Consider the following 12,032-nt stretch of genomic DNA (forward strand, 5'->3'; position numbering starts at 1 on the left):
ATGATATATCTTGGTTCTTGTTTTCTAACAAACGTTTTCATTGAAAGAGGTACAAGATCTCAATGATAACTGTAACTGTATTGCTTGATTTAAATGTACCAATAAACTTAATGGGGGAAAAATAAAAGAAAGACAGATGGGCATTCTGCTGAAGAGGCAGCCACTTACAGGGTGTTGCAGTCACTTTCACTTTTTCTTCCCCAGGTACCACTCTAGGCTCTTTGGAATATGCCAGTGAGAGAAAAATCCCTCCCTCCCAGAGCAGGAGAGAAAAGAGAGGGGACTGAGCAGGAAGCATATGCAGCAGCAAAGCTGAGAAGGAGCATCCACAACACAAGGCAGACAGGAAGTGAGCTGCAATTCTAAACATGGTGCTCAGAGTGCACCTGTCAGAAGGGCAGTTAAGGGAGACTTGATGGGGACCAAGGAGCCGGCCTTAATCCTCTCTTCACAGTAGGAAATGGTTCAGAAAACAACAACAATGATAAGAGGGTCAGGGAGGATGACGGCAGAGCGTGAAGGACCTTTCTGGCCATAACAAAGGTTACAACTGACTGAGAAAAAGCAAGTGCCACTAGAGTGACTGAGCCACTGGACATAGTAGCCAGACTTACGGATGAATAGACAGGACCACTGGCGTGGCAGGAGCAGGGAGCCGGAGCAGAGGCTGTGCTGGTGTTTCGGGGAGGCAGGAGGGGGGCTCATGCTGTGACAGCAGTGAGACTGAGGAGGAGGGGGTCAGGGTCAAGACGGTTTCGTAGTGTGGCTGACAAGATATCTTGATGGGCTGAACATGATGTGTGAGAGAAGGAGAGGCCAAGGAAAGCTTAAGGATTTCAGTGCAGGCACACAGAGGGGAAAATCAACCGGGGGTAAATTCAGGAGTGAAAATGCAAAGGCTGACTGTGAGATGTCCACGTGGAGACCCAGACACTGTACACAGAGAGCACTTTATACTGAGCAAGCCTGGGCTTCTAGGTACAGTTTCCTTTACTCATGGTACAATGCAGGCGAGTTCTGAAGACTGCTTATCAACATTCTGGGGTGAAATAAGGAAAATATATAAACATTAAGGCTCATACTACACACACTCCATCAGTGGTGGCAAACCTATGGCACACATACCAAAACGGCCATTTGTTACGGTGGAAAGCTCTAAGAGGTTCGCCATCGCTGCTCTATGCTTGCTTTCTGATACTCTGTGCTGTCTCTTTAGGCAATGCATGCACAAAAAAAGAAGAGATTTCAGGTGCTTTTAGAGTTGAATTCTGTGTTGATTCTCCCCAAGCCACTCCTTTCTAGGCTGGCTGCACACTGTGTTTCAGCCCACCACCAAAGACTCTGGGCATCACTTCCTGCTTCTCTTGTATTTTCCAATTCCATGAGGAATTTAATGTGCTCTCCAGCTGTGGGAACATGGATAGGACTGGAGGTCATCGTGTTAAGCAAAATAAGCCAGACACAGACAGACAGCTGCCACGTCTTCTCTCATGTGTGGAAACAAGTGCTGCCTTCGCACAGCAGGCTTTGATGTTACAGCATGAAAGCACATTACGGGCAGAAACTCTTGAGATAAAGATCTGAAGGAGCTCCCTGTCATGAAGGTGGAAGATGGGGGGTAATTTTCATAAGCAACCGTAACATCATGCAGAGGGGTTTGTTTCTGCTCCTTTAATCTATGTGCAACCGAACTGCATATTTCATGGCTTTCTTAGAACAAGGTGGAAGGAAGTATGCTTCTCTGAATATAGATTGTATGTTCTCACAGAAACACAAAGTTCAGAATATTTCCAGGAGCTACAAAAGTATCTTTTCACCTTTTCAAGTTTAAAACTAATCAGAAGCATTGTAAAGCTAAGTGATAATAGTTGACCTTTATGGAAGCATGAATCATTAAAAGAAATAACAAATGTAAAAAATTAAAATTACTTCACAGAAACTGGCACCTTTTGAGTAAAAGCATTCACTACAGACTAGGAGGTCCTGCTGAGAATCACAAAGCCTACAAATCAAGAAAAAGAAACTTGTAAGTGATGTCTGAAAACCTTTCTTTTATACAGCTATCTAATTCTTTACCAATAAATTCAGCAGTCTTTTGCCTGAGGTCTACGTCTCAGAGGGGCAAGTCATTTTCTGACTAAATGGTGTGACTTGTAATGATGTAATGGCCCCATGAAGGCAAAGAATCAAACAAATGATTTAATGATGTAGAAAAACTGCAGGAGCAGCTCAAAGGCAGAGCAGACAGTGCTCATGTACAAGCAGGCTGTGTGTTGCACAGAACACTGGAAAGGGGATATGTAAAATTTCCACAACAAGGAAGACCACATCACAAGTGACACAGTAATCACTGAGAAGGAGACTTGGGAGGACCTGGCTCAGGCACTTATTTCAACGTGGCTCTTCTGGTGAGCAGGGCAACACAGTCACAAGGGGATGAGCATGGAGTCAAATCAGGGCAAGGCTGGGTGGGGACAGGCAGGAAAGGACGCCCCTGACAGGGTGACTGTCCGCCTTCCTCAGTGAGGGCATGCACTGTTCCTGTCCCCACTCCACCCCTCCACTGCCACTCGGCTGTCCCTGCCAGCCACTGCCAGTCACAGTCAGGGTGCAGGCTCACGTCCTTTGGGGATCTGAGACCCTGGCTTGTTTTGCTGGCCTCACAGCTGTAGCCCGTGAGTTAAGACTGACTGAAAATTGGTAGACAGGTTGGGACACAACTATGACTGCTACTAAAGATGAAACAAACAAATGAGAAATTTCAAAAGGCCTACACTCACCTACAGGATACAAGCAGGGCGAGAATTCCACTGTTTAATGTCTGGCACCAGATGACATCCCTGTCATCATGCAGCCCATTACTAGGAGAGTCCAGTGTCATTAATCCCCTTCTTCTTCTTGGCCTGTCCTTTCCCAACTCTGCTACAAGATTATCCTTTAAGATCTCACATATTCTGTGAGGATGCGAGAAAGAACTAATAATGCATGGGTTATTCTCAAATATAATTTAGTGTTATTCCCTCTGTAGCGCAGCAAAACTGCACTAAAGGCATGGGAAATGAAGAGCTGAAAGAAGAGGCCCTATGGTCTTAACTCCCCTAAACAATCCAAATCTGACTGGCTAGTTTTGTGCTAAATGTCACTTTTCATTTGCAAACTCACCCATGTGACATAAAGTTTGCAAGAGCAAACTCGAGTGTTTTCAGCCTGTGGTTCTTACAGGGTCTAGATATTCATTATTCATAGGAAAGAGTGGGATTAACAGCCTTGGTGGCTTAAATATCCTTTGTCTCTGCTGAACATTCATTCCCAGAGCATTCCTGCTTATTGCAAAGGGTAAGAGCAAACTAGTTCATGATAAAATTTCTGGTTAAGAAGAACTCAAGCTAATAACAAATTCTAGAGGGTTCTCCACACCACGCAACCAAAGCTCAAATACATGCCTAGAGGGGACAGGTGTGAACGGAAGGATGAAACAAGATGAGCACAGAATGGGACAAATTCTACTTTAAATTCTCAAAGATGCCAAGAGAGCTCTTCTGTGATAAATAATATACTACTCTGGAGGTCTTAAGTCTCTTATGCTATGAAAATGGGACAAACAAAATTATTCTGTGGTTATTTCTAAGGAAATGCAACATTCGGATTCTGTACCCTAGTTCTCCCACTCGTGCTGGACATGAGCTCATTAAGAGTCTGGCCCTCCTTGCACAGCCGATCCTCGGGGACAGCCCAATGGGTGAGGAAGTAGCCGGGAAGAGACCACAGTTTGTAATGGCTTCTAACTTAAACTACCTCTAAAGAAGAAAGCACCTGATCTTATTTCAGCATGTGTAAAGTTCACATGAGCAAACGCTCCTTGAAAACCCCTGTGGGTGGGATTTGGGGTGGGGCCTAGAGAAGGGACACCACTGCTGCTCGTTTCTTATTGTGTTAATTTGCAGCTCTGTAAATGTAATTACTGAACATTCATAAGAATTCAAATAAGTACAAATAAATTTATAACAAGAGAGAGTACCAGCCCTTCCAGTAACAAGGGAGGGAGACACAAGAAGGGTTCTGATGAAGAAATGAACGTTAGCAGTAAGAATAGTGCCCAAATGATGCTAAAAGACTATGGTTAGTATTAGCAGAAGGAAGACTTGTACATCTTTCAGACTTGGAAGTAACTCTAGAACTGCCCTTTTCCTCCAATCTCCATCTCCTATCTCCCATATTCCCATGCCCACACCACCCGACACACAAAAGGAAATAAAGAACCCGGATTCTCTCCCTTAATCTCATTTCCTGCCCACACCTGACCCCAAGAAGACCTGAGCACCCCACAGAGACCGGTCAAGAAGAAGAAGATGGAAGCTGGGAAAATAGGCCAACACTTAAGCCAACAGATGCATCCACAACACACGCACACACACACACACACACACACACACACACACATGCAGCTCTTTCAACATCATTTCCTAAACTTTATTCCTAATCCTGGATACCTGTGGATGCTGTACTTTCCTGCTGTGGGACCTTGCACTTGCTTTTCCTCCACTCGGAATGTTTTCCTCTACTTACTCTTCCCTGGCTTTTTGCCTCTGACCCATGTGTAAGTTCAGTCCTGACTGCTGTGCAGCACTGAACACACAGCAGAGAAAGAACTTTGAGTGTGTCAATGTCAGCTCTGTGCAAGCAGGGCCTTTGTTTCTGTTCACTGTTTGAATCCTACCAACTAAGGGGAATTCATTCACTATTAAGACAAGAAAGGAGGAAAAAGTAAAGTGGCGCCTTGGTTCATGAACTTGATTCTTTCCACAGTTCTGGTCACAAACTGAGTGGAATGAGAACCGAATCAAATCCAGTGGTTAGGTTCAATGTTGTGACATTTTGGGGAAATTTGATTCAGTACTCGTCCAAGTCAGTCTGTAACCAGAATTGTGGAAAGAAACAAGTTTATGACCTGAGGTCCACTAGTAAGGCTGAAGGGAACAATTTCCTCAAGTCTAAGCCCAGGTTGGTCTCCGAAGACTGAGACTCAATCAAAGGTGAAAACAGAAGAACTATTTTCTATGATTCTTTGAATTTTGTGCATATGACTATTAAGCCAGTAATTTCTTTTCTGACATTGTTTCGTAGTCTATCTCAAAATAGAGAACACACCCAGGGATTATAAAATTACGTCAACTCAAGGCAATCATACAGTACCTACATCCTTAGCTGTTATTCTAGGTGGACACTCCTGGGCTTATTTTGCTGACATCATTACCCATATGTCTCCCAGTGCTTCTTTTTAATAAAGGAACATCTCCATGAAAGAAGAGCTCTATTTCAAAAGTCTAATCCTATTGCTGTCTTGCATCAAAGCCCTTAATATCATATCTTCAGTAATAAATCATCACACAGAAAAGGCAGGATTATTCTCACCTTCAGAGGCTCCATACTATCAGGAGAACCCAATTTTTAAGACCAATTCCTCTCTCTTGTCTAGTATGTAAAAAAGTCAAGCAAAAAAAAAGAAAAGAAAAAAAAAGCCAGAGTACAAAAACATTAGCTAGAAGCCAAATTTTTGTCTCCATTCTCTGAAAGGAGAAAATGTGAACAAGCATCAGCAACCTCCAAGAACTGTTGGGGAATCTAGCAAATGTTTGCAAATGATTTTTGAGATAAAAGTCACCACAAAAGACCTAAGCCTAAGTATCAACACAGCTGCAGTGACTCTGCTAAGTTTTATGTGAAGTGTTAAAGAGGCTGAAACAAATTCCACGGAAGAAGAGGAATTCCAATTACAAAGGAGAAGTTCTCATTTGTTGGTGGTGGCATCAAGGACACTCTGGAGAGGGCTGATGCATACCTGTGAGCAGGGGTCTACACCATCGTGAAAGTTCATACTGAAACACAGCCCACTGAAGTAACAGCTCCAGGGTTTCCCATTGCTTTCAGCTAGCTGGGGAGAAGTCAAGGAGAAGCATTTCCGCTAGACCAACTCAGGCTCCACTTTGTCTGCTCCTGCAGATCAGTTATAACACAGCAAAATGCTGAGCCATGAGCTAAGGCCAGAGTCTGACCACACAAACTCACCTTCACCTCTAAACGGGAGTTCCTGCTGCTAAGCATGGTGATCTATAGGCTTTAGGTGTCGGTCAGACCGAAATCTAACTGAACATAGCTGTTCGCTTTTTGATACTTATTTAGATAATTTATACTGAATAGCAAACAGTAGAATTTAGGGAATCAACCTGAAGCATGGCATGCTTTTGGTGACAGAAATATGACAGTGAATGAGACAGAAAACAAAACGTCTGTCCTCACGGGGGCCTGTGTGCTGCCTGGCAAAAACAGAAAATTAATTAATTAACCAACCAGATTACACAGAATTTTAAAAACTAAAAGTACAGTAAAGAATAGTTAAAAGGTGAAAGGGAGACAAGGAAAGAAGCAGAAATATATAACTGCGTTTGACTGGCAGGCCAGTTTCTTCACATTATCCTTATTTTATATAACTGCTTTACAAAAAAGTAACTAAAATGGTTATTTTACAGTGTCTGCAGAAAATAATAATGTCTTCAAAAATGGGGCAGAGAAAACTGGGTAACTGCATGCAAAAGAATGAAGCTGGATCCCCACATCACTCCACAGACAAAAATTAATTACAAATGGATCAGTGAGCCAAACGTGAGCCAGACCCAGAGGCCTTGTCGAAGAAAACAACCCTAAATCTACGTGAACTCAGACTTGGTGCTGTGTTCTTAGATCTGACAATAAAGGCATAAACAACAAAAAGAAAAACAGGCAATATGAACTTCATAAAAATTAAAAACTTCTGGGGCCGGGGATTTAGCTCAGTGTTGCCGCCACCTGCCTCGCAAGCACAAGGTCCAGAGTTTGATCCCCGGTACAAATAAATAAATTAATTAAATAAAAAATAAAAACTTCTGTGCGTCAAAAGACATAACCAAGGATATGAAAAGAGAACTTATAGAATGAGAGGAAATATCTGGGAGTCGGATATGACTTAGGGTTTAATATTCTGAACATAAAAAGAATTCTCAGAACTCAACAAAAAAAAGACAGATAATCCAATTAAAAATGGGCAAAAGACTTGAAAAGGTACTTCTGTAAAGAAGATGCGTAGATAGCCAGTAGCCACAGGAAAAGTCATTCAGTGTCACCGGTCATTAAGAAAATGATCAAAACCACAATGAGACATCTTGTCATATCATTAGGATGTTTTTAATCAAAATAACAAAAAATAAAAAGAATTGGCAAGGACATAGCAGCTCCTGTACATTGCTGATGGGAATCTAACACAGGGCAATCACTGCATGGAGCAGAAGAATGGTTTGGGAATTGCTTAGAAAGTCAAAATCGACTGTGTAATGACCTGGCAATTCCCCATCCAAATGAAAATATATATCCACAGAGAAACACAAGCATATTCAGAAGCCTTATCTGTGGCAGCCAAAGGTAGAAAAAACTTGAAGACCAATCAATAGATGATTAAAGAGACAAATTATGGTAGATATAAACAAGGAAATACTATATAGCCACAAAAAGAAACAAAGTATCGATACATACTTCAACTTTGATGAGCTTCAGGAATATTATGCTAAGTATAAGAAGCCAGGCACAAAAGTCACTTAATGGCACAATTCCATTTACAGTGATATCTCGGTTCATGAACAATTCTGTTTGCAAACAATTCAGTTCACAGACAAAAGAATGGGCAAACTTTTGCTTCTGTTCGTAAACTCTGCAGTGGGTGACAATCACAACCACGGCCATCTTCCACACACAAACACATATGCAGCCGTCTTCCCCCAAATGATAAAGCACAGTAAGCTTATAAAGCAGGGTACCACTCTATATGACACATGCAAAACAGGTCGGCCCACAACAGCAGTCAGAACAGAGGTGGCCCCGGGATAGGGAAGGGGCAGCCCCACATGATTACAGGTTATATGTAAAAAGCTTAGCAAATCTAAAGAGCTGGTCATCCCACAGCACTGTGTACTCGGCACTAAGCACCTCTACAATATGCTTTTAAATGGCTAATTGTATGTGTGGTATGACTTTCACCTCAATCATGAAAATAAGTTGCTTTGATCATTTGAATTTTTTTCATCAAACTTTTGGGATCTGTACTTAAATTTTAGTTCTGTATTCATTCCAGTGTTCAAATGACTCATGACATTTTAATCACGCTTTCAGCAATAATGAGGTACATCCTATGTACAATAGAAATGGTGCATTTTGAGAGTTCATATTGGTGAGCTCTGTAAACACGTAGCCCAGCAACCAGTCCTACCATCAGGCTTTAAGCAGCATGCGACCCTTCCAAGAAGTTCCTTCAAGTCTTTTGACAAGTGATCCCCACCTTCACATGTTGTCTGCCAATGTAATTCTACGCTTTTAAAGGTTTCATATTAATGAAATTATTTAGCACTAGTGAGTGAAACTATTCCAGAAACCTAGGGAGTGTTTACACAGAAATAGGGATGGCGATTTTTGCACAAAGGCAGATGGCGCCACCGATGCTCCAGCAAGGGATGGTGGAGGGGAACTGGGCACAGGGCTCGGATCTGGCATCGTATGTTCTGGCTGACACATGCCCTGCAGGTAGAAGACTTTTTTGTGAATTTTCTGTGGCAGGTGGCAGTGTCTGGAGAACAGGAGAGTTTGTTAGGTCGTGCAGTCAGCCAATTCACATTGCCAAAATCCTAATGGTTCCAGCATTGCTAAAAAGTCCAAGTCCAAAGGCTTCTGAGAGTCAAGGCAAACTCTTAGTTATATAAACCCATATAAATATTACAAAAAAAGTGAAACCCTTTCAACATACAATAGCACATGATAAACACTGCCATTCTAAAAGTAAGGAAGAGAGAGACAGAAGGGAATGGGACCAACGCAAAGACTTAAACTCACCAGGGCAAATATTAAATACCTTAATTCCATGTCCAGCCCCCAAGGAGCAATGCAGTGACACTGAACTACACAGCCCAGGCAGCCCCAACCCTGAGTCACTGCCAGTGGCTGCAGGTCTCCTGGCTTCTCTCTTGGGCCAGCTTTGTTCCTTCTCTGCAGTTTTCCCCAGACATCCACACTCCTGCCTTCTGTGACCTTCCAGGGTCTCCAGCACACCTTTGGTTTCACACTCACAGCTTCGCACACTGCCCTCTCCGGTGACACTGCCCGGCCTCCCAGGCTGTCTTCTGAAATCTGGGTGGAAGCCTTCTTGACCCCAACTCTTACACTTTTCATGAGCACAAACACAGCACCTCATAGATGCTGCCAAGGTCTGCCCCCAGCTCTAGCAGTAGCCAGGCTCCTGAATCACATTTGCAGGGGTTGAGTGCTGTGAAAGGGTCCCATAAAACCAATTTCCTAGGCGGTGGTGCCATGAGGCTCTCTTCTCAAAGCAAAGTTTTTCACTTTTGTAACTGTGAGCCTGGAAGGGCCTGTCCAGTGATACTGTCAAGCTGTCTTTTCTATCGTCCTGCTACGAAGTTCCTGGCTTCTTTTCAATACTAATCTAGCAAATAATCTCTCCTCTGCTCCATTTTTGCAGACCTTAAGCTCCTTTCTAGTTAAACATAAAACATTTGAAAACATTCAATGAGGCCTTTTGTTCTTGATTCTCAATAGCTTATTAAAAGCCCTCAACATTAGCCATGCCATCATGTCAACATTAGACTGCCTTGAAATTGCCTCTACTAGATTAATTGGCCCATTGCCCTTAATCTTAGACTTTCCAAAAATCTCAGGACATGAGCAAAATGTAGACAAATTTCCTTTCAGACAGAGAATAACACACACAGCCTGGAGTCCAGCTGCCAATGGAGTCCTTCCTAATTGAAACATCTCGAGCCTGGTCTTTTTCAGCTGCATTACAGTCAACATTTTGGCCTTCTGAGCTCAAACCAGAATCTCCCATCCAGCCCGACTCACAGCATTCTCACACTGCTTTTCCAGCTGGCATCTGCAAACTCCTCCCGTGAACAGTTCCAAGGTGTCTGAACCACACAGTCAGGAACAATCACAGCAAAACTCCGCTTCTCTGGCACCAAAATCTGTCTTAGTTAGTTCCCTTATTGCTGGGAGAAAATACCTAACACCTACACCCTTTAGAGGTTTATTTGAACGTAGTCTTTGGAGGTTTCAGTTCACAGTACCAATGCAGGGCAACATGGCCCAAGGGCATCACAGACAGAGGTGGCTCAAGTCCTAGCAACAGGGAAGCAGAGAATGAGAGGAGGAGGGAGAAGAGACAAATCTTTGCAGGCCACACCCCCAGTAGCCACCCTGTCCAACCTGGATCCTATCCTCTAACAGCAAGTCAGCCATGAGCCCCATAATGCAAGTGCTCTCCAAAGGTCCTGCCGATGTGTAAGTGTGTGAGGTGGTGTGGGACAGCTGCTATCCTGAATGCTGGTAAATCTTGCCTTTTCCATTTATTGATTCTGTCGTATATTATCTATTCCTGGTTTTACAAGGCTTTTATGTTTACTCTGTTTGTGATTCACTGAACTTTTTTAATCTGAAAGTTTATCGTCTTCATAAAACTTTAAAAAAATTTTTTAAGGTGGCTATAAATAGTCACATATGAGATTTTTGTGGGGGCATATGGTTTCATTTCTTTTTATTAGACACTGATGGGTAAAAGTGCTTAAATTTGTATTTAACATTTTTAAGAAATTGCCAACATTTTCCAAAGTGGCTGGATCATTTTTTTTTTAATTCCCACAAAGTATGAGAGTTCTGGTGTCTACAATACATAGTATTGTGAATATTTTTGAGGATTCCAATGGTATCTCTTTGTGGCTGTAATCTGTACATTCCTACAAGCTCATGATGCTGAGCTTCTTATCATACATTTATTTTTTTAATTTTTTTTCACAGGAATATTTTTTATTAAATAATTGAATTTATTGGTACATTTATTCACTTCTGTATATCTTTAGTGAAATATGTTGTAGGGCCATCCTCTTAGGGTCCAATAATTAATATAGCATAGATTAACCAAAAAAAGCACAGTACAAGTTTTTTGCAGTACTGTGAAATGTGACCAAACTACATGAGGAGGTTTAACAGTTATTTTAACAATAAATAAACAGAACTCCCTTGATCTTGACTTCTCATCCTTGTAGATAGAGATGTTACTTTCCCTGGTAGTACAAGGAGAGAATCATCTTGCCCATGAAAGTTTCACCTGAAAATTTTTAAGGAAAAGCATGCAGATCACTGATCTTTTTGTAACTGCTGTTTCTTATACCTTAAACAGTTAACATGCCAGAAAAGCATATATCGATTCCCTCCATTTGAATTCTTTGACCAATTTTAATGATTTTCAGTTTCAAGTTTCAGTATCTCAGATACAAATTCTCTGTAGATAGATGTATACAAGTATTATCTAACAGTTTGTGACTTGCCTTTTCCTTTAGCCAACATTATCACGTGATGGGCAAAACTTTTAGTTTTGACGATGTCTAATTTCTCAGCTTTTTCTTTTCTAGTGTTTACTTTCTCTATCTATCTTTGCCTAACCCAAAGATTTTCTCCTGTTTTCATTTGAAATTCTTTGGTCTTATTGAGTTCTTTTGTCTAGGACTATAAGCCACTCAGAATTCAGAATACATTTCTGTGTACAGTAGGCAGGATTAGTATTTTTCCTCAGGGAAATTCAGTTATTTTCACACATTTTATTTAAAGACTACCCTTTTCTTTCCCCATTAAATTACCTTGACAATTTGTAAGCAGATTTTTTTAGTACACGTTTGCATTACAAGATGTTTACATTCACCTTAGAGAGTGGATACATGTACTTAACATATCTTGATTCTTTTCATTCCCCTTCCCCTCCCCACCTGCCTCACACCCTCAACCCCTACATCCTTTTACCCCATTTTCATCCTCATTGTTGTTGTTATTGTTATTTAGTTCACATTTGTGTCATATAAAGGATTGAAGCTGGGCCCATCTCTCTCACCATGTACTAAACTAAAATCAAAATGGATCAAAGATCTGAATATTAAAATACTTAAACACTT

The 12,032-nt window shown here is 41.7% G+C and overlaps 1 protein-coding gene across 2 annotated transcripts in view; it reads right to left on the reverse strand.

Annotated features, from left to right (window-relative positions):
• Positions 1-12,032, reverse strand: part of Tmtc1 (transmembrane O-mannosyltransferase targeting cadherins 1) — a 215,788-nt gene that overhangs the window by 102,511 nt on the left and 101,245 nt on the right. The gene's annotated exons all lie outside the window — the stretch shown is intronic.

Source organism: Fukomys damarensis, unplaced genomic scaffold (genome assembly GCF_012274545.1).
Source record: "Fukomys damarensis isolate Sample0158 unplaced genomic scaffold, DMR_v1.0_HiC HiC_scaffold_15, whole genome shotgun sequence".
Classification (NCBI taxonomy): domain Eukaryota; kingdom Metazoa; phylum Chordata; class Mammalia; order Rodentia; family Bathyergidae; genus Fukomys; species Fukomys damarensis.